Raw genomic sequence first — 22736 nt, 5'->3', positions numbered from 1 at the left:
TAAGGAGACCCACAACAGTATGCATCCTGCATTTAATTGTACCAGTTCTATCATCAAACCTAGTAACCTCACAGTGGAGACTAAAACCAGATTCTTTCCCAGGACAAATGGAATTATTATGGCCAGTACATCTGACCAGACGCTTGCTAGATGGTGACATATTGAGATCAAATAAAAAAACAAAACACTTTACTGCACATTGGAAGAATACCCTGGACAGAGAAGGTTTAATAGGATGAACTATACCCTCTAGAGAGATCTCAATTGGATACTTTGGTCTCTTATAACAAATAACTGAAAGAGGAATAAGCTACAGAGCCTCATCGCGCTGTTCCTCAGTCAGAGGAGAAATGTCAGTTCCTTTTCATGAAACTTGGTTAAGTGAGCATAGTATTCTGATACTCTAGGGCGCCATTATTCAAAAAAGTTTGGGAACCACTGACCTAATGCGTTGCTTAATGGTTTGGTAGACCCTTACTAGATGGACTTGCCACATACAGCTCCTCAAAATCTTGGGACTGAGCCACTAAACTGGATGTGCAGCATGTCAGAGCAGGATTACAAAGAAAACGTCTACGAGCTTGAAAGTTACCAGTGAGATATATTTGAATAAATAAGAAGATATTTATTCTATATCTAGGTACAACGTGGAGATCTGATTAGATTACAAAATGTGTAAGCAAGGAGCGTGATCTTTGTGCATGGGAGAATGAGTAATATTTTGAGTCCTACTAGGAGAAAAGTGCTATATAAATATCATCATTATTATTATTATTATTATTATTAATACCACAAGCCAGCTGTGACTAGCAAGGAGGCTATGTAGTACCTATGTAGACAGAATACCGGCTATACCGCTGTAACTATACCGACAGCAGAATCCCGGCAGTGAGGCAGCGCATCCCCTTGCAGGCTCGCTGCGCTCGCCACGCATCAGGCCCAGTGGCTCACACAGGTTCTATTCCCACTCGGTTGGTGGTATGGATCCACCAAACGAGTGGGAATACCCAGCGTTTGTCAGGATTACGGGCATTGGTATTTCAGCGTGGTATTTCAGCGGCTGTCGCGATTCTGGCGTGATTCTCCTGAACACCGGGATCCCGACAACCGGTATATTGACTGCATCCCATGTAGACCGCCCTAATCCCGTTCCCCTTCACCCAAGATGCCAGGAGTTAGAAAGGTAGAAAGACAGGGTCTGGGAAATGTCAAAAATGAACAATGTCAATGTAAAGTATATTTTCTTAGTGGTATTTAGGGGAACCCACATTAATGCGTTCTAGGACACACACAAAAATCTAAGCATTTCACTTTACAATACTTTTCCCTTCCCCATAACTATCAATGGGAAATCAATTCATGGGCAGCAGACTAGGTGATGAACTTTGACATCTCTGTGAATCAGAATTGTCTAGAAATGTAAAATGAGTCCAATCATAATTAAGTTAGTGCTGTGGGTTCTAGCACAGAGATAATAAAAGCAGCCCAATTAATCAAGTGCTAAGTAAACTCTGTATTCTCCAAAACAAATAAGCGAGGAGCTGCACTGCCAGCGGAAATAAAGCCAGAGAAAAGTTGCACTCAGAAATACAACTCGAATATCAAAACCACTCTAGAGCCAAAATGAAAATACAAAGGCCAGCATTCAATTAGTCGTGGTAGATTACCATGGTCTAATTGATCCCCATGTGGCTATCCAATTAGCCCTGTAGCCAGGAGTTATTGAGAATTTATTTTTTACCGGCCTCAGCGGCTCTAATAAAATCCCCAATAACTAGCAGGTTAACGGGTGCCGCAACCCTGTTAACACGCGAATCCATGAAGTTACAACAGATTCTGTGTGTTAACGTTCTTTAACGTATTAAGTTAATGGGTGTTAACAAGGTGATCGGGAGAAGGTTGGATAGCCCTGAGCGTTAAAGCCAGAGGTTATCTTCCTTTTTCATCAGCGGTAATTTACTGTGGGTATTTGAATCCCAGCCTACGGGAAAGATCTATCAAAAACTCTAAAAAGGACAAGTGGAAGTGTTGACCATAGCAAACCACCATCTCCTAGCCATCATTTATCTAGTACATTCTCTAAATTCATAGCTAGAATTCTATTGGCTACTATCTTCAACACTTCTATTTGTCCTCTTGACAGTTTGATAAATCTCAACCTCATAATCAAACTGTACGTGAATGGCTGATTGGAATCATGTTTTATCCTCATTGCATGCCAGGACCTATACATGTATATATGGGTAATAGATCAAGTATAAAAGCATTTTTTCTATTAAAAAAAAAAAAAAGAGACCCCTTTAAGCAAACAAAAAGTCAGAACACATCTGGTACCATTCCATTGCTAGGCACACCATACCAGAGGCTTTGTTCGTGGGAAAAGCAGCAATAGTACTGGCCACTTATGTTCTCAACATGAGGACCAGCAACTTCCCATTTTGGGGGTCATTCCGAGTTGACCGCTAGCTGCTTTCGTTCGCTCTGCAGCGATGAGGCAAAAAATAAGAATTTACTTACCGATAATTCTATTTCTCATAGTCCGTAGTGGATGCTGGGGACTCCGTCAGGACCATGGGGAACAGCGGCTCCGCAGGAGACAGGGCACAAAAAGCAAGCTTTTAGGATCACATGGTGTGTACTGGCTCCTCCCCCCATGACCCTCCTCCAAGCCTCAGTTAGGTACTGTGCCCGGACGAGCGTACACAATAAGGAAGGATCTTGAATCCCGGGTAAGACTCATACCAGCCACACCAATCACACCGTACAACATGTGATTTGAACCCAGTTAACAGTATGATAACAACGAAGAAGCCTCTGAAAAGATGGCTCACAACAATAATAACCCGATTTTTGTAACAATAACTATGTACAAGTATTGCAGACAATCCGCACTTGGGATGGGCGCCCAGCATCCACTACGGACTATGAGAAATAGAATTATCGGTAAGTAAATTCTTATTTTCTCTAACGTCCTAGTGGATGCTGGGGACTCCGTCAGGACCATGGGGATTATACCAAAGCTCCCAAACGGGCGGGAGAGTGCGGATGACTCTGCAGCACCGAATGAGAGAACTCCAGGTCCTCCTTAGCCAGAGTATCAAATTTGTAAAATTTTACAAACGTGTTCTCCCCTGACCACGTAGCTGCTCGGCAAAGTTGTAATGCCGAGACCCCTCGGGCAGCCGCCCAAGATGAGCCCACCTTCCTTGTGGAGTGGGCATTTACAGATTTAGGCTGTGGCAGGCCTGCCACAGAATGTGCAAGTTGGATTGTGCTACAGATCCAATGAGCAATCGTCTGCTTAGACGCAGGAGCACCCATCTTGTTGGGTGCATACAGGATAAACAGCGAGTCAGATTTTCTGACTCCAGCCGTCCTTGAAATATATATTTTCAATGCTCTGACAACGTCCAGTAACTTGGAGTCCTCCAAGTCGCTAGTAGCCGCAGGCACCACAATAGGCTGGTTCAAGTGAAAAGCCGAAACCACCTTAGGCAGAAACTGAGGACGCGTCCGCAGTTCTGCCCTGTCCGAATGGAAAATCAGATATGGGCTTTTGTACGATAAAGCCGCCAACTCTGATACTCTCCTGGCTGAAGCCAGGGCCAGTAGCATGGTTACTTTCCATGTAAGATACTTCAAATCTACCGATTTGAGCGGCTCAAACCAATGGGATTTGAGAAATTCCAAAACTACGTTGAGATCCCACGGTGCCACTGGAGGCACAATCGGGGGCTGTATATGTAGTACACCTTTGACAAAAGTTTGTACTTCAGGCACTGAAGCCAATTCTTTCTGGAAGAAAATCGATAAGGCCGAAATTTGAACCTTAATAGACCCCAATTTGAGGCCCATAGACAATCCTGCCTGCAGGAAATGTAGGAATTGACCCAATTGAAATTCCTCCGTTGGGGCCTTCTTGGCCTCACACCACGCAACATATTTTCTCCAAATGCGGTGATAATGTTGTGCGGTCACTTCCTTCCTGGCTTTAATCAAGGTAGGAATAACTTCCTCTGGAATGCCCTTTTCTTTTAGAATCCGGCGTTCAACCGCCATGCCGTCAAACGCAGTCGCGGTAAGTCTTGGAACATACAAGGTCCCTGCTGAAGCAGATCCCTTCTTAACGGTAGAGGCCACGGTTCTTCCGTGAGCATCTCTTGAAGTTCCGGGTACCAAGTCCTTCTTGGCCAATCCGGAGCCACAAGTATTGTTCTTACTCCCCGTAGCCGTATAATTCTCAGTACCTTTGGTATGAGAGGCAGAGGAGGAAACACATACACGGACTGGTACACCCACGGTGTTACCAGAGCGTCCACAGCTATTGCCTGAGGGTCTCTTGACCTGGCGCAATATCTGTCCAGTTTCTTGTTGAGGCGGGACGCCATCATGTCCACCTTTGGTTTTTCCCAACGGTTCACAATCATGTGGAAGACTTCTGGATGAAGTCCCCACTCTCCCGGGTGGAGGTCGTGTCTGCTGAGGAAGTCTGCTTCCCAGTTGTCCACTCCCGGAATGAACACTGCTGACAGTGCTATGACATGATTTTCCGCCCAGCGAAGAATCCTTGCAGCTTCTGTCATTGCTCTTCTGCTTCTCGTGCCGCCCTGTCTGTTTACGTGGGCGACTGCCGTGATGTTGTCCGACTGGATCAACACCGGCTGACCCTGAAGCAGCGGTTTTGCCAGGCTTAGAGCATTGTAAATCGCTCTTAGCTCCAGTATATTTATGTGAAGAGACGTCTCCAGGTTTGACCACACGCCCTGGAAGTTTCTTCCCTGTGTGACTGCTCCCCAGCCTCGTAGGCTGGCATCCGTAGTCACCAGGACCCAGTCCTGTATGCCGAATCTGCGGCCCTCTAACAGATGGGCACTCTGCAACCACCACAGAAGAGACACCCTTGTTCTTGGTGACAGTGTTATCCGCTGATGCATGTGCAGATGCGATCCGGACCATTTGTCCAGCAGATCCCACTGAAATATTCGTGCGTGGAATCTGCCGAATGGAATTGCTTCGTAAGAAGCCACCATCTTTCCCAGGACTCTTGTGCATTGATGTACTGACACATTTCCTGGTTTTAGGAGGTTCCTGACAAGTTCGGATAACTCCCTTGCTTTCTCCTCCGGGAGAAACACCTTTTTCTGAACAGTGTCCAGAATCATTCCCAGGAACAGCAGACGTGTCGTCGGGGTCAATTGAGATTTTGGAAGATTCAGAATCCACCCGTGTTGTTGAAGCACTACTTGGGTTAGTGCTACTCCGACTTCCAGCTGTTCTCTGGACCTTGCCCTTATCAGGAGATCGTCCAAGTAAGGGATAATTAATACGCCTTTTCTTCGTAGAAGAACCATCATTTCGGCCATTACCTTGGTAAAGACCCGAGGTGCCGTGGACAAACCAAACGGCAGCGTTTGAAACTGATAATGACAGTTTTGTATCACGAACCTGAGATACCCTTGGTGTGAAGGGTAAATTGGGACATGCAGATAAGCATCTTTTATGTCCAGGGACACCATGAAGTCCCCTTCTTCCAAATTCGCTATCACTGCTCTGAGTGACTCCATCTTGAACTTGAATTTCTGTATGTACAGGTTCAAGGATTTCAGATTTAGAATAGGTCTTACCGAACCGTCCGGCTTCGGTACCACAAATAGTGTGGAATAATACCCCTTTCCCTGTTGTAGGAGGGGTACCTTGACTACCACCTGCTGAGAATACAGCTTGTGAATGGCTTCCAATACCGTCGCCCTTTCTGAGGGAGACGTTGGTAAAGCAGACTTTAGGAACCGGCGAGGGGGAGACTTTTCGAATTCCAACTTGTAACCCTGAGATACTACCTGCAGGATCCAAGGGTCCACCTGTGAGCGCGCCCACTGTGTGCTGAAAATCTTTAGTCGACCCCCCACCGCCCCTGAGTCCGCTTGCACAGCCCCAGCGTCATGCTGAGGGCTTTGTAGAAGCCGGGGAGGGCTTCTGTTCGTGGGAAGTAGTTGCTTGCTGCAACCTCTTACCCCTTCCTTTGCCTCTGGGCAAATATGACTGTCCTTTTGCCCGCTTGTTCTTATAGGAACGAAAGGACTGCGGCTGAAAAGACGGTGTCTTTTTCTGTTGGGAGGTGACCTGAGGTAAAAAAGTGGATTTTCCGGCTGTTGCCGTGGCCACCAGATCCGATAGACCGACCCCAAATAATTCCTCCCCTTTATACGGCAATACTTCCATATGCCGTTTGGAATCCGCATCACCTGACCACTGTCGCGTCCATAAACTTCTTCTGGCAGATATGGACATCGCACTTACTCTCGATGCCAGAGTGCAAATATCCCTCTGAGCATCTCGCATATAAAGAAAAGCATCCTTTAATTGCTCTAAAGTCAATAAAATACTGTCCCTATCCAGGGTATCAATATTTTCAGTCAGGGAATCCAACCAAACCACCCCAGCACTGCACATCCAGGCTGAGGCTATTGCTGGTCGCAGTATAACACCAGTATGTGTGTATATACTCTTCAGGGTAGTTTCCAGCCTCCTATCAGCTGGATCCTTGAGGGCGGCCGTATCAGGAGACGGTAACGCCACTTGTTTTGATAAGCGTGTGAGCGCCTTATCCACCCTAGGGGGTGTTTCCCAGCGCGCCCTAACCTCTGGTGGGAAAGGGTATAATGCCAATAACTTCTTTGAAATTAGCAGTTTTCTATCGGGGTTAACCCACGCTTCATCACACACGTCATTCAATTCCTCTGATTCTGGAAAAGCTACAGGTAGTTTTTTCACATCCCACATAATACCCCCCTTTGAGGTACCTGCAGTATCAGAGATATGCAAAGCCTCCTTCATTGCCGTGATCATATAACGTGTGGCCCTATTGGAAAATACGTTTATTTCTTCACCGTCGACACTAGATTCATCTGTGTCGGTACCTGTGTCGACTGACTGAGGTAAGGGACGTTTTACAGCCCCTGACGGTGCCTGAGACGCCTGGACAGGTACTAACTGGTTTTCCGGCCGTCTCATGTCGTCAACTGACTTTTGCAGCGTGCTAACATTATCACGTAATTCCATAATTAAAGCCATCCATTCCGGTGTCGACTCCCTAGGGGGTGACATCACCATTACCGGCAATTGCTCCGCCTCCACACCAACATCGTCCTCATACATGTCGACACACACGTACCGACACACAGCAGACACACAGGGAATGCTCTTATCGAAGACAGGACCCCACTAGCCCTTTGGGGAGACAGAGGGAGAGTTTGCCAGCACACACCAAAGCGCTATAAAAATGTATATAAACAACCCTAAAAGGTGTTGTTTCTGTTGTATGCGCTTAATATATAAAAATATCGCCAAAATATGCCCCCCTTCTCTGTTTTACCCTGTTTCTGTAGTGCAGTGCAGGGGAGAGTCCTGGGAGCCTTCCTCACAGCGGAGCTGAGCAGGAAAATGGCGCTGTGTGCTGAGGAGAATAGGCCCCGCCCCCTAAAACGGCGGGCTCTTCTCCCGGAGTTTGCGATATATGGCAGGGGTTAAATACATCCATATAGCCTCAAGGGCTATATGTGATGTATTTTAGCCATAGAAAAAGGTATTATACATTGCTGCCCAGGGCGCCCCCCCCAGCGCCCTGCACCCTCAGTGACCGCTGGTGTGAAGTGTGCCGACAACAATGGCGCACAGCTGCAGTGCTGTGCGCTACCTTATGAAGACTGAAAGTCTTCTGCCGCCTGTTTCCGGACCTCTGGACCTCTTCAACTTCGGCATCTGCAAGGGGGGACGGCGGCACGGCTCCGGGACCGGACTCCATGGCTGGGCCTGTGTTCGATCCCTCTGGAGCTAATGGTGTCCAGTAGCCTAAGAAGCAAATCCATCCTGCACGCAGGTGAGTTCACTTCTCTCCCCTAAGTCCCTCGTAGCAGTGAGCCTGTTGCCAGCAGGACTCACTGAAAAAAAGAAACCTAAAAAACTTTTTCTAAGCAGCTCTTTATGAGAGCCACTTAGATTGCACCCTGCTCGGACGGGCACAAAAACCTAACTGAGGCTTGGAGGAGGGTCATGGGGGGAGGAGCCAGTACACACCATGTGATCCTAAAAGCTTGCTTTTTGTGCCCTGTCTCCTGCGGAGCCGCTGTTCCCCATGGTCCTGACGGAGTCCCCAGCATCCACTAGGACGTTAGAGAAAAACGGCACTTCAGCGCTAGGCGTATGCGGCGCAATGCGCACGTGCGTCGTACTATTGCAATGAACAATGTAGTTTCACACAAGGTCTAGCGATGCTTTACAGTCGCACTGCTGTGATTGACAGGAAGAGGGCGTTCCTGGGTGTCAACTGACCGTTCTCAGGGAGTGTTCGAAAAAAACGCAGGCCTGTCAGGAAAAACGCAGGCGTGGCTGGGCGAACGCAGGGCGTGTTCGTGACGTCAAAACAGGAACTGAACAGTCTGAAGTGATCGCAAGCGCTGAATAGGTATTGAGCTACTCTAAAACTGCACAAAATTTTTTTGCCGCCGCTCTGCGATCCTTTCGTTCGCACTTCTGCTAAGCTAAAATAGAGTCCCAGTGGGAGGCGGCATAGCGTTTGCATGGCTGCTAAAAACTGATAGCGAGCGAACAACTCAGAATGACCCCCTTTGTCTCCTAGTTCAAATATAATGTTGAGTAAATTAAATGGTTAGCCACCCCATTACTCTATTTGTCACCTTAGTACTTGATATAACATTATACAAATGATATAGGGTATCCCTCTAACAAGAACTACAATTGGAACACCAATTTCGTTTTACAAATGGTGACTATCCAGTGGGTTAATTGGAGACTCCGATAATGAGACCAGTAGTTGCATACTACTGTCAATGTCTTTGTATATGCCTTCAGGTACGGTCGGCCTCAGAACTCAACTTCCAAGACAAGTGCGTGGAACAAGAAATAGCAACGTCAGAGATTCCACTAGTTTAATCATGGGTGTCCTAGAGCAAGAAGAGTATGTGTATTCGGCAAAATTACCACAATCAGCACTCACTCAAAGGAATATACCCCCAATAGCTCTTTAACTTTTAAAACCTTCTGTATTGCAGCTGGAACGTAAAAATAAACAAGTTAAAAAAAAACAAGGCACATATAGAGTTTTTCTAATTGATGATAATAATAATAATAATAATAATAATAATACTAAAAAATAAAATGCTATTAAGAAAAGACCAGGTGTATTAAAAGACAAAACGCACTCGGTATTGGGTAGCTATAATATTTTTGTTTGGACGGCCTGTATGAATGGCGGCGTTCTGGTTGGCTCGAAACTTGGTAACCCAGTGCTGACTATCAAGCATGTCCAGACTGCTGTGGAACACGCTGGGTTTACTACTTACCACTAGCCCGGTGTGCTTCGCAGGACTGTGAAGTGTCATCCTGGAACCCTGTGGCTTGGTGGAGGATCTTCGTGGCGAGACTGGATTCTGACCTCTGCTCTCCCAGGACTCGTGGAGTGAACTTCCGCAGAGCGCCTGTTGGAGACTCCTTTGCAGACTGCGGTACTCCTTGTGCGGCTGCCGGAAGACAGCGTCCCTTTGTGAGGCGGGCTCTGTGGCCATTTTGACCCCCTCTGCTTGTAGTATCTTGGGGTGCCTGGAGTGGCCCGTGCAGCGGCTCTACCTTCGTCCCCATGGAGTAGATGAAGAGGCGCTACAAATGGCCATTCAGGTGACCAGGACTACACTCCCATATTGCGCTGCCTAGCGCACACAAACCAGGAACCTCATTTAAACATTGCTCTCTACAGCGCACAGGAGCCACGGCCAGAGCGGAGTGACCAGCCGGAGAGGGTTCGACTTCCAGCTTTACCACAGGAATGATGAGGAGTCCGGATGATGGCTGCTTGAGGTGAGGCGGTGCGGCCGCTGATATCGGGACTGGGTGCGTGGCTGCTGATACCCCTGAAGTGTGCCTGGCTTCCTGTGTGCCTAGTTGGAATCTAAAGACACAAATTAACCGGCTGCGGAGCTGCTTTTTGCTGGACTCTGGTCGACTAAAGAGCTTACTGGTTGAAACTGCACCGCTATTTACTTAGCCTAAGTGGACTCTTAATACCTCGGCTGGTTCTAATCTTGTTTGTGTCTCTCTCCAACCTCTTTTTTACCTACTAACACCCTTTCACAGCTACCTGTTCCTTTTCCTTTATTTCCTCCCCTTGTCTTGGTCCCTTCCCCTCCTAGTGTTGGTTCCTATACTTAGCCAATACTCCCTTTTTACCAGTCCTAGTCGTCTTTCCCTTCTACCTCTTTTTAATTATTCTTTCCATATTTTGCTCTCATTTCCCACATCGACCTAAGTTTCCGAACTGTGCTGCTGAGAACTAGAATTATTTTTTGTTCTTTTAAGCATTTATTTTTTTATTCTTTCTTCTTTTTTTTTTTCTTATTTATGTCTTTGTTAGTGACAGATTAAGTGGGTGCATGCAAACTGCCTGATATTCACAGTCATCTTACAGTGCCAAAATTACTGGCTGGTACAATTCTGATGGCAACAGATTGTAGAGGCTGGCTTGCCCGAGAATACCTGATTTCTACCCTCACTTAGTGGAACATTTAGTATTAGATTACTAGAATATAACAATAGTTTTTCTTGGTATAATATTCCTGCTTAGTGGCTGAGTGTTTCCTAGGTGATATTGCCACCCGGTGTTTAGTTGGTGGAATAACAGGTGATCTGCTGTTATATATATATACACATTGTGAAGTAAGGGTTTCTTACTGAATTATTCTGACATATCCTTGGTCTCAGATTGAATTTAATTTAACCAACGAACCCACAACACTCACTATAGGTCTTGTTGATCCTTATAATATTTGTTAATCTTTGTAATATTCTTTAAAGTTTATAGTGTTGTTGGTATTTCTTAAAAGTCACACCTCCATCTAGCGGTTAGTTGGTGGAATATTTGTAGGATGTTTTTACCCGAATAATGTGATTTAACATATCCTTGCTGAGTAGTGCAGACATATCTCCCAACTCAGATTAAAACTTGAGATACTTTGCTGTCATATAATATTGTGTATTGGCATAAAAGTCACCAACGTCCTCCTCCCTATATATAGCGGTCAAGAGACCGGGAGATGGACATATACGTCGACAGAAATACAGCGGCTAAATCTTCCCAACCCTCAGTGAATAAAAGAATGAGTAAAAATAAGACTACAATGGGGAAGTCAAACCCCCCCCTCTCCCCTGGTTGTAGAATATTCTCAAGAACAGCCTCAGGAAACTGAGACTCTACCCGGCCAGACCTCTTGGATGCACATGGCCCAGGAGCTCTCGTGGCTTTTAATGCCCCAAATTGACAAGAAACTTGAGAATATCCCTTTGATTGATAAGAGATTGGAGCAAATACAAACATTGCTTGATTCAACTCTTGCAAAAATAGACCATAATACCTCAAGGGTTAATACGTTGGAACAGAGGGTTAGCGATGTGGAGGATCAGGTACACACGCTTCAGCGTTCCTCTGACACTCAGGATTCATCTGTCAAAGCTCTACAGGCCAAGATAAATGATCTTGAAAATAGGGATAGAAGATCAAACCTACGATTTGTGGGTATCCCCGAAACAATTAGAGATGGACAATTATCTGATTTTATAACAAATGACCAGTTTTTGGCTCCGAAGACTGCAAACTCCTTGTTCTTGTCGCACGTTGAAAGGGCACGCAGGATTGGTCCGGTTCGCCCTGACAATGATGTGAGACCGAGACCAGTTATTGTGAAATTTATGGACTTTCGCATGAAAGAACATATCTTGCACTCTTTTCGCAAATTTCCACAGGTTGTAGTGAACGTCAAATGTATTTTGATCTTTCAGGATTTCTCCACTTCTGTGGCACAGAAGCGGAGAGAGAGTTCTCCGACGTCTGCAAATTGCTCCATGAGAGCAATACAAGATTTGCGTTGATGTACCCGGCCAAATTGAGAATTCAAGACAATGGTCGCACATTACATTTTGTTGATCCCAATGTGGCCAGATCCCATATTACTCGTATGCTAAATCCTGGGAGCCCCTCACGTCAATGATAGTCTCACTGCTATTGAATACTTTATGCCCTGAGTTGGGTTATTTTTCATTGATAGAGACCATAGGTCTCATTATGAGATACTTAGCTTAGATTCTCTTGTTATTTTGTTATAACAAATACTGATGTGTTCCACGCAGGTGCTAATGGTTTGTTTAGCACTTGCGCGGTCTATATAATGGGTTGGAAAAAATAAGAATTTACTCACCGGTAATTCTATTTCTCGTAGTCCGTAGTGGATGCTGGGTACTCCGTAAGGACCATGGGGAATAGACGGGCTCCGCAGGAGACTGGGCACTCTTAAAAGAAAGATTAGGTACTATATCTGGTGTGCACTGGCTCCTCCCTCTATGCCCCTCCTCCAGACCTCAGTTAGGGAAACTGTGCCCGGAAGAGCTGACATTACTAGGAAAGGATTTGGAATCCAGGGTAAGACTCATACCAGCCACACCAATCACACCGTACAACTTGTGATAACTATACCCAGTTAAAAGTATGAACAACAACTGAGCCTCATTCAACAGATGGCTCATAACAATAACCTTATAGTTAAGCAATAACTATATACATGTATTGCAGAAAGTCTGCACTTGGGACGGGCTCCCAGCATCCACTACGGACTACGAGAAATAGAATTACCGGTGAGTAAATTCTTATTTTCTCTGACGTCCTAGTGGATGCTGGGTACTCCGTAAGGACCATGGGGATTATACCAAAGCTCCCAAACGGGTGGGAGAGTGAGGATGACTCTGCAGCACCGAATGAGCAAACTCAAGGTCCTCCTCAGCCAGGGTATCAAACTTGTAGAATTTTGCAAAAGTGTTTGATCCCGACCAAGTAGCAGCTCGGCAAAGTTGTAAAGCCGAGACCCATCGGGCAGCCGCCCAAGAAGAGCCCACCTTCCTCGTGGAATGGGCTTTTACTGATTTAGGATGCGGCAGTCCAGCCGCAGAATGTGCAAGTTGAATCGTGCTACAGATCCAGCGAGCAATAGTCTGCTTTGAAGCAGGAGCACCCAGCTTGTTGGGTGCATGCAGGATAAACAGCGAGTCAGTTTTCATGACTCTAGCCGTCCTGGAAACATAGATTTTCAGGGCCTGGACTACGTCCAGCAACTTGGAATCCTCCAAGTCCCGAGTAGCCGCAGGCACCACAATAGGTTGGTTCAAATGAAACGCTGATACCACCTTTGGGAGAAATTGGGGACGAGTCCTCAATTCTGCCCTGTCCATATGGAAAATCAGATATGGGCTTTTACAGGACAAAGCCGCCAATTCTGACACACGTCTAGCTGGGGCCAAGGCCAACAGCAGGACTACCTTCCATGTGAGATACTTCAACTCCACGGTCTGAAGGGGCTCAAACCAATGTGATTTTAGGAAATCCAACACAACGTTGAGATCCCAAGGTGCCACTGGAGGCACAAAAGGGGGCTGAATATGCAGCACTCCCTTAACAAACGTCTGAACTTCAGGCAGTGAAGCCAGTTCTTTTTGAAAGAAAATAGACAGGGCCGAAATCTGGACTTTAACGGTTCCCAATTTTAGGCCCATAGTCACTCCTGACTGCAGGAAGTGCAGAAATCGACCCAGCTGAAATTCCTCTGTTGGGGCCTTCCTGGCCTCACACCAAGCAACATATTTTCGCCATATGCGGTGATAATGTTTTGCTGTTACATCCTTCCTAGCTTTAATCAGCGTAGGAATGACTTCATCTGGAATGCCCTTTTCCATTAGGATCCGGCGTTCAACCGCCATGCCGTCAAACGCAGCCGCGGTAAGTCTTGGAACAGACAGGGCCCCTGCTGTAGCAGGTCCTGTCGGAGCGGCAGAGGCCAAGGGTCCTCTGAGATCATTTCTTGTAGTTCCGGGTACCAAGTTCTTCTTGGCCAGTCCGGAACGATGAGTATAGTTCTTACTCCTCTCTTTCTTATTATCCTCAGTACCTTTGGTATGAGAGGAAGAGGAGGGAACACATAAACCGACTGGTACACCCACGGTGTCACTAGAGCGTCCACAGCTATCGCCTGAGGGTCCCTTGTCCTGGCGCAATATCTTTTTAGCTTTTTGTTGAGGCGGGCACCATCATGTCCACCTGTGGCCTTTCCCAACGATTTACAATCAGCTTGAAGACTTCTGGATGAAGTCCCCACTCTCCCGGGTGGAGGTCGTGCCTGCTGAGGAAGTCTGCTTCCCAGTTGTCCACTCCCGGAATGAACACCGCTGATAGTGCTAGCACGTGATTCTCCGCCCATCGAAGAATCCTTGTGGCTTCTGCCATCGCCGTCCTGCTTCTTGTGCCGCCCTGTCGGTTTACATGGGCGACCGCCGTGATGTTGTCTGACTGAATCAGCACCGGTTGGTTTTGAAGCAGGGGTTCTGCTTGACTCAGGGCATTGTAAATGGCCCTTAGTTCCAGAATATTTATGTGTAGGGAAGTCTCCTGACTCGACCACTGTCCTTGGAAGTTTCTTCCCTGAGTGACTGCCGCCCAACCTCGGAGGCTTGCATCCGTGGTCACCAGGACCCAGTCCTGAATGCCGAATCTGCGGCCCTCGAGAAGATGAGCACTCTGCAGCCACCACAGCAGAGATACCCTGGCCCTTGGGGACAGGGTGATCAACCGATGCATCTGAAGATGCGATCCGGACCACTTGTCTAACAGATCCCACTGAAAGATCCTTGCATGGAACCTGCCGAAGGGAATTGCTTCGTAAAAAGCTACCATCTTTCCCAGGACTCGCGTGCAGTGATGCACCGACACCTGTTTTGGTTTCAGGAGGTCCCTGACCAGAGATGACAATTCCTGGGCCTTCTCCTCCGGGAGAAACACCTTCTGTTCTGTGTCCAGAATCATGCCCAAGAACAGCAGACGCGTCGTAGGAATCAGCTGCGACTTTGGGATATTCAGAATCCAGCCGTGCTGTTGTAGCACTTCCCGAGATAGTGCTACTCCGACTAACAACTGCTCCTTGGACCTTGCCTTTAATAAGGAGATCGTCCAAGTACGGGATAATTATAACTCCCTTCTTTCGAAGGAGTATCATCATTTCGGCCATTACCTTGGTAAATACCCTCGGTGCCGTGGACAGACCAAACGGCAACGTCTGGAATTGGTAATGACAGTCCTGTACCACAAACCTGAGGTACTCCTGGTGAGGTGGGTAAATGGGGACATGTAGGTAAGCATCCTTGATGTCCAGTGACACCATAAAATCCCCTCTTCCAGGCTTGCAATAACCGCCCTGAGCGATTCCATTTTGAACTTGAACTTCTTTATATAAGTGTTCAAGGATTTCAAATTTCGAATGGGTCTCACCGAACCGTCTGGTTTCGGTACCACAAACATTGTGGAATAGTAACCCCGTCCCTGTTGAAGGAGGGGAACTTTGATTATCACCTGCTGAAGGTACAGCTTGTGAATTGCCGCCAGTACTACCTCCCTTTCCTTGGGAGCAGCTGGCAAGGCTGATTTGAGGTAACGGCGAGGGGGAGACGCCTCGAACTCCAGCTTGTATCCCTGAGATACCACTTGTAGAACCCAGAGATCCACCTGTGAGCGAACCCACTGGTCGCTGAAGTTCCGGAGACGCGCCCCCACCGCACCTGGCTCCACTTGTGGAGCTCCAGCGTTATGAGGTGGACTTAGTAGAAGCAGGGGAGGATTTTTGTTCCTGGGAACTGGCTGTCTGGTGCAGCTTTTTCCCTCTACCCCTGCCTCTGGGCAGAAAGGATGCGCCTCTGACCCGCTTGCCTTTCTGAGGCCGAAAGGACTGTACTTGATAATAACGGTGCTTTCTTAGGCTGTGAGGGAACCTGAGGTAAAAAAGTCGACTTCCCAGCTGTTGCTGTGGATACGAGGTCCGAGAGACCGTCCCCAAACAATTCCTCACCCTTATAAGGCAAAACCTCCATGTGCCTTTTAGAATCAGCATCACCTGTCCACTGCCGAGTCCATAATACTCTCCTGGCAGAAAATAAGATTTTACTTACCGATAAATCTATTTCTCGGAGTCCGTAGTGGATGCTGGGGTTCCTGAAAGGACCATGGGAATAGCGGCTCCGCAGGAGACAGGGCACAAAAAGTAAAGCTTTTCCAGATCAGGTGGTGTGCACTGGCTCCTCCCCCTATGACCCTCCTCCAGACTCCAGTTAGGTACTGTGCCCGGACGAGCGTACACAATAAGGGAGGATTTTGAATCCCGGGTAAGACTCATACCAGCCACACCAATCACACCGTACAACTTGTGATCTAAACCCAGTTAACAGTATGATAACAGCGGAGCCTCTGAAAGATGGCTTCCTTCAACAATAACCCGAATTAGTTAACAATAACTATGTACAATTATTGCAGATAATCCGCACTTGGGATGGGCGCCCAGCATCCACTACGGACTCCGAGAAATAGATTTATCGGTAAGTAAAATCTTATTTTCTCTATCGTCCTAGTGGATGCTGGGGTTCCTGAAAGGACCATGGGGATTATACCAAAGCTCCCAAACGGGCGGGAGAGTGCGGATGACTCTGCAGCACCGAATGAGAGAACTCCAGGTCCTCCTCAGCCAGAGTATCAAATTTGTAAAATTTTACAAACGTGTTCTCCCCTGACCACGTAGCTGCTCGGCAAAGTTGTAATGCCGAGACCCCTCGGGCAGCCGCCCAAGATGAGCCCACCTTCCTTGTGGAGTGGGCCTTTACAGATTTAGGCTGTGGCAGGCCTGCCACAGAATGTGCAAGTTGGATTGTGCTACAGATCCAACGAGCAATCGTCTGCTTAGACGCAGGAGCACCCATCTTGTTGGGTGCATACAATATAAACAACGAGTCAGATTTTCTGACTCCAGCTGTCCTTGCAATATATTTTTATTTTTAATGCTCTGACAACGTCCAGTAACTTGGAGTCCTCCAAGTCACTTGTAGCCGCAGGCACTACAATAGGCTGGTTCAGATGAAATGCTGACACCACCTTAGGGAGAAAATGCGGACGAGTCCGCAGTTCTGCCCTGTCCGAATGGAAAATCAGATATGGGCTTTTGTAAGATAAAGCTGCCAGTTCTGACACTCTCCTGGCCGAAGCCAGGGCTAGAAGCATGGTCACTTTCCATGTGAGATATTTCAAATCCACCTTCTTTAGTGGTTCAAAACAATGAGATTTTAGAAAGTCCAAAACCACATTGAGATCCCACGGTGCCACTGGAGGCACCACAGGAGGCTGTATATGTAGCACTCCCTTAACAAGGTCTGGACTTCAGGGACTGAAGCCAATTCTTTTTGAAAGAAAATCGACAGGGCCGAAATTTGAACCTTAATAGATCCCAATTTGAGACCCATAGACAATCCTGATTGCAGGAAATGTAGGAATCGACCCAGTTGAAATTCCTCCGTCGGAGCACTCCGATCTTCGCACCACGCAACATATTTTCGCCAAATTCGGTGATAATGTTGCACGGTTACTTCCTTCCTTGCTTTAATCAAAGTAGGAATGACTTCTTCCGGCATGCCTTTTTCCTTTAGGATCCGGCGTTCAACCGCCATGCCGTCAAACGCAGCCGCGGTAAGTCTTGAAACAGACAGGGACCCTGCTGAAGCAAGTCCCTCCTTAGAGGTAGAGGCCACGGATCTTCCGTGATCATCTCTTGAAGTTCCGGGTACCAAGTCCTTCTTGGCCAATCCGGAACCACTAGTATCGTTCTTACGCCTCTGTGCCGTATAATTCTCAATACTTTTGGTATGAGAGGCAGAGGAGGAAACACATACACCGACTGGTACACCCAAGGCGTTACCAGCGCGTCCACAGCTATTGCCTGCGGATCTCTTGACCTGGCGCAATACCTGTCCAGTTTTTTGTTGAGGCGAGACGCCATCATGTCCACCATTGGTCTTTCCCAACGGGTTACCAGCATGTGGAAGACTTCTGGATGAAGTCCCCACTCTCCCGGGTGAAGATCGTGTTATCTGAGGAAGTCTGCTTCCCAGTTGTCCACTCCCGGGATGAACACTGCTGACAGTGCTATCACATGATTCTCTGCCCAGCGAAGAATCCTTGCAGCTTCTGCCATTGCACTCCTGCTTCTTGTGCCGCCCTGTCTGTTCACATGGGCGACTGCCGTGATGTTGTCCGACTGGATCAACACCGGTTTTCCCTGAAGCAGAGGTTCTGCCTGGCTTAGAGCATTGTATATTGCTCTTAGTTCCAGAATGTTTATGTGAAGAGACGTTTCCAGGCTCGTCCATACTCCCTGGAAGTTTCTTCCTTGTGTGACTGCTCCCCAGCCTCTCAGGCTGGCGTCCGTGGTCACCAGGATCCAATCCTGTATGCCGAATCTGCGGCCCTCCAATAGATGAGCACTCTGCAACCACCACAGAAGAGACACCCTTGTCCTTGGAGACAGGGTTATCCGCAGGTGCATCTGAAGATGCGACCCTGTGACAAGCTCGGATAACTCCTTGGCTTTTTCCTCCGGGAGAAAAACCTTTTTCTGAACCGTGTCCAGAATCATCCCTAGGAACAGCAGACGAGTTGTCGGCATTAACTGGGATTTTGGAATATTCAGAATCCACCCGTGCTGTTTTAGCACTTCTTGAGACAGTGCTAATCCCATCTCTAGCTGTTCTCTGGACCTTGCCCTTATTAGGAGATCGTCCAAGTATGGGATAATTAATATGCCTTTTCTTCGAAGAAGAATCATCATCTCGGCCATTACCTTTGTAAAGACCCGAGGTGCCGTGGACAATCCGAACGGCAGCGTCTGAAACTGATAGTGACAGTTTTGTACAACGAACCTGAGGTACCCCTGGTGTGAGGGGTAAATTGGAACGTGGAGATACGCATCCTTGATGCCCAAGGATACCATAAAGTCCCCCTCTTCCAGGTTCGCTATCACTGCTCTGAGTGACTCCATCTTGAACTTGAACTTCTTTATGTACAGGTTCAAGGACTTCAGATTTAGAATAGGCCTTACCGAGCCATCCGGCTTCGGTACCACAAAAAGAGTGGAATAATACCCCTTCCCTTGTTGTAGAAGAGGTACCTTGACTATCACCTGCTGAGAGTACAGCTTGTGAATGGCTTCCAAAACCGTCTCCCTTTCGGAGGGGGACGTTGGTAAAGCAGACTTCAGGAAACGGCGAGGTGGATCTGTCTCTAATTCCAACCTGTACCCCTGAGATATTATCTGCAGGATCCAGGGATCTACCTGCGAGTGAGCCCACTGCGCGCTGTAATTTTTTGAGACGACCACCCACCGTCCCCGAGTCCGCTTGAGAAGCCCCAGCGTCATGCTGAGGCTTTTGTAGAAGCCGGGGAAGGCTTCTGTTCCTGGGAAGGAGCTGCCTGTTGCTGTCTCTTCCCTCGACCTCTGCCTCGTGGCAGATATGAATAGCCCTTTGCTCTCTTATTTTTAAAGGAACGAAAGGGCTGTGGTTGAAAAGTCGGTGCCTTTTTCTGTTGGGGAGTGACTTGAGGTAGAAAGGTGGATTTCCCGGCTGTAGCCGTGGCCACCAAATCTGATAGACCGACTCCAAATAACTCCTCCCCTTTATACGGCAAAACTTCCATATGTCGTTTTGAATCCGCATCGCCTGTCCACTGTCGCGTCCATAAAGCTCTTCTGGCCGAAATGGACATAGCACTTACCCGTGATGCCAGTGTGCAGATATCCCTCTGTGCATCACGCATATAAAGAAATGCATCCTTTATTTGTTCTAACGACAGTAAAATATTGTCCCTGTCCAGGGTATCAATATTTTCAATCAGGGACTCTGACCAAACTACCCCAGCACTGCACATCCAGGCAGTCGCTATAGCTGGTCGTAGTATAACACCTGCATGTGTGTATATACTTTTTTGGATATTTTCCATCCTCCTATCTGATGGATCTTTAAGTGCGGCCGTCTCAGGAGAGGGTAACGCCACTTGTTTAGATAAGCGTGTTAGCGCCTTGTCCACCCTAGGAGGTGTTTCCCAGCGCTCCCTAACCTCTGGCGGGAAAGGGTATAATGCCAATAATTTCTTTGAAATTATCAGCTTTTTATCAGGGGCAACCCACGCTTCATTACACACGTCATTTAATTCTTCTGATTCAGGAAAAACTATAGGTAGTTTTTTCACACCCCACATAATACCCTGTTTAGTGGTACCTGTAGTATCAGCTAAATGTAACGCCTCCTTCATTGCCAAAATCATATAACGTGTGGCCCTACTGGAAAATACGGTTGATTCGTCACCGTCACCACTGGAGTCAGTGCCTGTGTCTGGGTCTGTGTCGACCGACTGAGGCAAAGGGCGTTTCACAGCCCCTGACGGTGTTTGAGTCGCCTGGACAGGCACTAATTGATTGTCCGGCCGTCTCATGTCATCAAACGACTGCTTTAGCGTGTTGACACTATCCCGTACTTCCATAAATAAAGGCATCCATTCTGGTGTCGACTCCCTAGGGGGTGACATCCTCATATTTGGCAATTGCTCCGCCTCCACACCAATATCGTCCTCATACATGTCGACACACACGTACCGACACACAGCAGACACACAGGGAATGCTCCTAACGAAGACAGGACCCACTAGCCCTTTGGGGAGACAGAGGGAGAGTTTGCCAGCACACACCAAAAGCGCTATATATAACAGGGATAGCCTTATAATAAGTGCTCCCTTATAGCTGCTTTATATATATCAAAATATCGCCATAAATTTGCCCCCCCTCTCTGTTTTACCCTGTTTCTGTAGTGCAGTGCAGGGGAGAGACCTGGGAGCCGTCCTGACCAGCGGAGCTGTGAGAGGAAATGGCGCCGTGTGCTGAGGAGATAGGCCCCGCCCCTTTTCCGGCGGGCTCGTCTCCCGCTATTTAGTGAATCCAGGCAGGGGTTAAATATCTCCATATAGCCTCTGGGGGCTATATGTGAGGTATTTTTAGCCTTTATATAGGTTACATTTGCCTCCCAGGGCGCCCCCCCCCAGCGCCCTGCACCCTCAGTGACTGCGTGTGAAGTGTGCTGAGAGGAAAATGGCGCACAGCTGCAGTGCTGTGCGCTACCTTTAGAAGACTGCAGGAGTCTTCAGCCGCCGATTCTGGACCTCTTCTGACTTCAGCATCTGCAAGGGGGCCGGCGGCGCGGCTCCGGTGACCATCCAGGCTGTACCTGTGATCGTCCCTCTGGAGCTGATGTCCAGTAGCCAAGAAGCCAATCCATCCTGCACGCAGGTGAGTTCACTTCTTCTCCCCTCAGTCCCTCGTTGCAGTGATCCTGTTGCCAGCAGGACTCACTGTAAAATAAAAAACCTAAGCTAAACTTTTTCTAAGCAGCTCTTTAGGAGAGCCACCTAGATTGCACCCTTCTCGGCCGGGCACAAAAATCTAACTGGAGTCTGGAGGAGGGTCATAGGGGGAGGAGCCAGTGCACACCACCTGATCTGGAAAAGCTTTACTTTTTGTGCCCTGTCTCCTGCGGAGCCGCTATTCCCATGGTCCTTTCAGGAACCCCAGCATCCACTAGGACGATAGAGAAATGGACATTGCATTAAGTCTAGATGCCAGCCGGCAAATGTCCCTCTGTGCATCCCTCATATATAAGACAACGTCTTTAATATGCTCTATGGTTAGCAAAATAGTATCCCTGTCAAGGGAATCAATGTTATCTGACAGGGTATCAGACCAAGCAGCTGCAGCACTACACATCCATGCTGAAGCAATTGCAGGTCTTAGTATAGTACCTGAGTGTGTATACACAGACTTCAGGATAGCCTCCTGCTTTCTATCTGCAGGCTCCTTTAAGGCGGCCGTGTCCTGAGACGGCAGTGCCACCTTTTTTGATAAGCGTGTGAGCGCCTTGACCACCCTAGGGGATGTTTCCCAACGTAACCTGTCCGTTGGCGGGAAAGGGTACGCCATTAGTAACCTCTTAGAAATCACTAATTTCTTATCTGGGGAACACCACGCTTCTTCACACAATTCATTTAACTCATCAGATGGGGGAAAAGTCACTGGCTGCTTTTTCTCCCCAAACATAATACCATTTTTAGTGGTAACCGGGTTAATGTCAGAAATGTGCAACACATTTTTCATTGCCGTAATCATGCATCGGATGGCCCTTGTGGACTGTACATTTGTCTCATCCTCGTCTACACTGGAGTCAGACTCCGTGTCGACATCTGTGTCTGCCATCTGAGCTAGTGGGCGTTTTTGAGCCCCTGATGGCCTCTGAGACGCCTGGGCAGGCGCGGGCTGAGATGCCGGCTGTCCCAAAGCTGTCACGTCATCGAACCTTTTATGCAAGGCGTTGACACTGTCGGTTAATACCTTCCACATATCCATCCACTCTGGTGTCGGCCCCGCAGGGGGCGACATCACACTTATCGGCTCCTGCTCCGCCTCCACGTAAGCGTCCTCAACAAACATGTCGACACAGCCGTACTGACACACCGCACACACACAGGGAATGCTCTGACTGAGGACAGGACCCCACCAAGTCCTTTGGGGAGACAGAGAGAGAGTATGCCAGCACACACCAGAGCGCTATATAACAGAGGGATTTACACTAACGCAAAGTGAATTTTCCCCCAATGGCTGCTTATATCACCTTTTGCGCCTAAATTTATGTGCCCCCCCCCCCCTCTTTTTTACCCTTCTTGTAGTGTATACTGCAGGGGAGAGCCTGGGGAGCGTCCTTCCAGTGGAGCTGTGAAGAGA

General features: G+C 47.8%; 1 protein-coding gene across 7 annotated transcripts in view; it reads right to left on the bottom strand.

The window, feature by feature from the left end:
• Positions 1-22736, bottom strand: part of RALGAPA1 (Ral GTPase activating protein catalytic subunit alpha 1) — a 669595-nt gene that overhangs the window by 495959 nt on the left and 150900 nt on the right. The gene's annotated exons all lie outside the window — the stretch shown is intronic.

Source organism: Pseudophryne corroboree, chromosome 12 (genome assembly GCF_028390025.1).
Source record: "Pseudophryne corroboree isolate aPseCor3 chromosome 12, aPseCor3.hap2, whole genome shotgun sequence".
NCBI lineage: Eukaryota > Metazoa > Chordata > Amphibia > Anura > Myobatrachidae > Pseudophryne > Pseudophryne corroboree.
This window is presented reverse-complemented; position numbering and strand designations above follow the sequence as displayed.